Source organism: Aptenodytes forsteri, unplaced genomic scaffold, assembly GCF_000699145.1.
Source record: "Aptenodytes forsteri isolate BGI_AS27 unplaced genomic scaffold, ASM69914v1 Scaffold87, whole genome shotgun sequence".
NCBI lineage: Eukaryota > Metazoa > Chordata > Aves > Sphenisciformes > Spheniscidae > Aptenodytes > Aptenodytes forsteri.
The window spans coordinates 5,820,521-5,825,399 of record NW_008796041.1 but is presented as its reverse complement, the minus strand read 5'-3'; positions in this window follow the sequence as shown (position 1 = coordinate 5,825,399).

The following is a 4,879-nucleotide window of genomic DNA, read 5'->3' as shown; positions in this document are numbered from 1 at the left end:
CCCCCAAAACTCCAAAACTTCAAACCTGAAATGAAGTGATCCAGTCTAGAAATATTGTTCTCTGACAAAACTCCCTCTTTGTCTTGAGAGCTGAGGCAATGCTGCTTTGCTGTCACTTATTCAGGTAAATTCTCCTTTTTCACAGATTTTAAAGGAGTATTTAGTTGGCATAGAAAGCTGCAGTTGCCACAACAGCTGTGATTAGTTCAGTCAAGGACTCAGGATCAGGTCCACAAAATCTCACTGAAATATATCAGTCCAATCTTCTAGACTTGCAAGACGAAATTTAGATTAAAGTGAGGGACAAAGTCCAAAACTGATATAAAGAAAGCCACCGCTTATTCAATGCCCAAATCTGAATGGGATAAAATTTGGGCTAATTCCTATGCCTGCCATCTCAAAACCAAGTGATACTGAAAAACTATTGCCATAAAGTGATTTTAAGGTGTAAGCGACACTAACACCTCACTACCAAGTGGCAGTCTTTCAAAATGGACCTGTTTAGTCCTTTCTTCTATTTCTGTCTTGAAACCTTATAGGGTAGATTATCTGTTCTTAGATTTGATGATGCTGATGACAAAACTGTCCCCTTAGTTCATTTTCCTTACATTCATTATACCAGTTCTGAAGATGTGTATGGATGGAAACAAAACACAGTGACTGAATTTGCACCCTCCTGCTGAGGTATTGCTTTTCCACAGTAGGCTTGCCTTTTGCAAAAAGTTTATCCTGGAAGATGATGAATCTGTTGGCTTTCGGTGCTTTGGTGTCCTTTTCTCTTTCTTCAATGACTTCACAAGGGACTATCAAAGAAATGAACTAAATGTTGGTTGAGAAAAGAAGACATTCTTAAAACAATTACCTATCTAGAGGAAATGCTCTAAATATAATTAGTAGAGCTACTACAAATATTTCACTAAGAATGCTTTTCTTTGAAAATAGCTCTTTCAAGAAGATATGTCCATGGACCTATCCTTTAGTATTCTTTTGGGGGTTTTTTTTGTTTGTTTTCCATTAAAAATCCAAAGTAAAAAGACTGAAAAACTGAAAACAGATAAATCACAACATGAAAAATTCTCCTGAAGAATAGGAACATCTTTGTGCGTCTGCCTAAAATGTGGAGTTGGAGTTTTTCAGTTAAATATGAACACTTTTTTTTTTAGAAAAATAATGCATTTTCAGTATTGCTTGCCCCCCCCTTCAAAAATGCTTTTTAAGACCAGTTCCCAAATATCTCTCCATTATGGATTTAAGCCAAGGCTGCAGTGGTAGCCATTCAGAAAAGTGAAAGCTGGCTCAGCAAATCTGTGTTGGCACAGAATTTGAGAGATTTTTCTGCCTCTTTCTTGTCCTGGAGTCAATTAGCTTCTCTTTGCTTCAGTTCCACTTCTGGAAGAAAAGTGGAGAAGTAGAGATTCCTAAACTCAAGTAGATATTGACAGGACTGACAGCTTGAGGATTGCAACAGGCCTACATAATACTATGATTTGCTAAGAGCATCAATTCATTGTTACTGGATATCTCAGTCTAAACTCTAAATCCAAAACCACTATCCACTGATGATTATTTACTATGATTAATCCTGGAGGAGCTGAAACTCTTGAAGTAATTGAGGACCCAGCTTAATTCCAAAGTATCCTGAACACCTTGCACTACATCCTCGTTCTGTTCAGTGCCTGAACCGCTCAGTGACAGACTAACACTTGATGGAGGCACGGAGACTACACTTACACCGTCCCATGCGTAGGCAGAAAGCAGTTTAAAATACACTGCAAATTCGGGCTCTATACATAAGAGAAACCACCTTACTATAAAACTGATTGTGAAAGGTACTAAAGAAAAGCAGTGTAGGGTTTTGTTGCCTGAACAAGTGTTACACAATTTTAGCTTGCTGAGGTTTGGGTGTCTCTGTATCATGCTTCATCACACAGTGTGAAATTCCCTACATCCCGTATATGCTTTATCCATGAGGTCCCCCTCACTTAGAACAGAAAGATATGTAAACTATGAGGCATTTGTCAGCAGCTCCATTAGTGGTATTCTTTATAACTGAATTGAAAGAAAATGATAAAGGGAAAGTTCAGTGTTCTTTTGTTTTGTTTGGAAGTTTTTGGTTGCTTTTGGAAACTCTACAGCCTAGTCTTCATAGTCTCTTATTAAAAGTGCTAGGAAAACTTAAGGGGGAAAAAGCTTTAGAGACTTATAAGCTTGGAGTGCCATCTGGACCTTACTTCACTAGAAATGTTGTCTTATTTATATAAAGAAGAAATTAATAATGACAATGCATAATATATATTAACCCTTGGAAAATCCCTTTGCAGAGTATACGGAACTGACATTGATTAAAGCAGAAATCCCACATGTGGTTTTGTCCTGTTCTAAATTATTCAGGTCCTGGCAAGACAGCACTTCATGCACATCCAAAAATAAATAAATCTTTGACAAACCAATCGGTTTTTGAGTGCTGTATTTTGAAGAAGGAAAAGAGAAATTGTATGTCCATCCACAAAAATTAGGAAAATTAATTTATTGTTGGTTGGGAGAAGATTTGTTCCTTTCTGGAAAACATAAGGATTTGCCTTGTTATCTTAATAAATTCCAAACCTTTGGAAACGTCAGAACCACAGAGGGCTGCACTTTTTTTTTTTTTTTTTTTTTTTTAATCTGTTTTAGCTTTCCTGCTTGGACTAACTTTACAGAATTCAATAATTCATATTTTTAAAGCACCCACTCATTTCCATTGAGGAAGGATAAAGATCCTTAGGAGACAGACACTAGGTAGACCTAAAGCTATTGACCATAGAGCTGGACTAAAGGTTACACTTCTTTGATTACAAAACTGCACAACAAGCGCTGACCTATACTTCTGCAATAGCTGTTCTCTCACCCTCTTCTGTACAAGGCATGCCTTTGCTTTTTCTCATTATTTTAACTCTGTGTCATTCTCAGCACTTCACTTCTTCAAGGTGTTTTAAAAAGTATTAATGAACCAATAGTATGGCATTACAAATTACTGTATTCAGTGCAACACTTCATAGCCCCAAATACGATTGTGATTCTACTTAATAGAAGACAATCATCTTCCCTGGCCAACCTCCAGTCTAATAGAGGGGTCAGGCAGAGGGTAGCACTACAATTGTGTGACAAATGAATGGTTTACGTGGGGGGAATGGACGTGAAATGATGAGGTGTTTTGTCAAATATCCCACAGGATATCCGTGGCTGAACGAGGCATACTGCATGGGATTAGTCTGACCGCACAGTGAAGCCTGCAATGTGAAAGTGTATACCTGTCTCTCATAGTCTGTAGACAGAAGTAGGCATTGGTAGGGTGAATGTCATCTCATCCTAAAAGGAAACATATAAACATAAGGTAGAAAGTGTATAAAACAACCTCTTTGATCCATCACAGATAGAAAGCTAAGTATTGAGCTCAACAGTAGACATCTAGAACATAGACACACAAAGTTAGGTGAGATGGATTTCACCTCGTGCTTTTGTGTAACAAGACTGCTCAGCTTTTCTTTGGTGCTTTTTTGAAGGAAAAAAAAAATATCCCTCTTTTAAAGATGAGAAATCGGAGAGGCAAAGAAAAAAAAAAGCCAAGAAAAGAAAAAAATATGGGTGCTACTGTAACTTCTTTGTAGACAGTAAACTATTTGAATGAGATCCGGAACCCTGATTGAGCAGTGAAAAGGCAGAATTCGACACCTCAGAAAGGAGTCAAAACAGCTATATGGCATTGGGATCTTTTCCAGAAAGTAGACATGTCTTCTCCTTTCCTGTATAAAATTAGCAAGGACCACTCTGTTCTTGGAATATCTTGAAGGTTAGAAAGAGACCCCTACATTCTCAGTGCCTCAGTCCTCTACACAAGGTTCAGGCTCTCTCAGATGCCATTTCCTTGCACTTTCCTTGGAAAGCAAGTGTTATATTTGTAATGGCATCAGTCTTCATCCATGCTCCAAATATTTTGCAGTCATTCAGAGATCTCTTGCATAAAAACTCTGCAGCAGTATAATGTCTGCCTTTTAGTAACAAGTCCCTTCAAGGAAAAAAAAGACTCAGATCCTACAAAATCCCTATCATCTCCATTACCCTGCAGGCTGTTGAGGACATGGCATCTAATTAAAGCATTACAGTACATAAGCTGTGACATTCCAGAATACCACTTTATGACTGATTTCACAGAGCAGAAGTGTTATTACCTGTAACATCTTCATTTTCTTTTTTCAAACATGAAGGATATAGCATGCTGATAGCATGCTGATAGCTACCTTGTGATAGCAGCTGATACCAAGAGAAAAGGAGGTAAATCCCCAAGTAATTCACACACAACTGGTGTCCCTTGCTGCATAGAATTGTTCTGACATAGGTGTTGTCAGGTTGTTGGCGAGAAGGCTCTGCAAAACATCTCACAGGACTCCTAATCTGACAGCCTGACACTGAGTAGTGCTTTACTTTGGGGATGCTCATATTAATAGAGGATATGAATTCAGCTTGAAAAAAGGGGATGGAAATTAGCCCTATGAGAGAGTGATCTAGCCTCCTGGACATGAGTTACTCTGATCCTGAGGGATCCCTGATCTTGTTCCCTGCCATGGATACCTGTCCTTCCCAGTCTCTTGCTTCAAGAGACTCTGTTACAGGATTCCCACAGTTTTGTTGTTTCAGAGGAAGGTTATCACCAAAAAACTGATCAGTGGGATTGGTATGTATATTCTTAAAAGCTAATATTTTCCCCACGTATTTAGAGGAGCAGAGGATCATCAAGCAAAAGGTGATGGTGGCTTTTATCTTTTTTTTTTCTGTTTTGTTTTGTTTCTGTGTTTATTTTCTGAAAAAAACTCTTGTCTTTATACAATTTCTTACTTGAAAA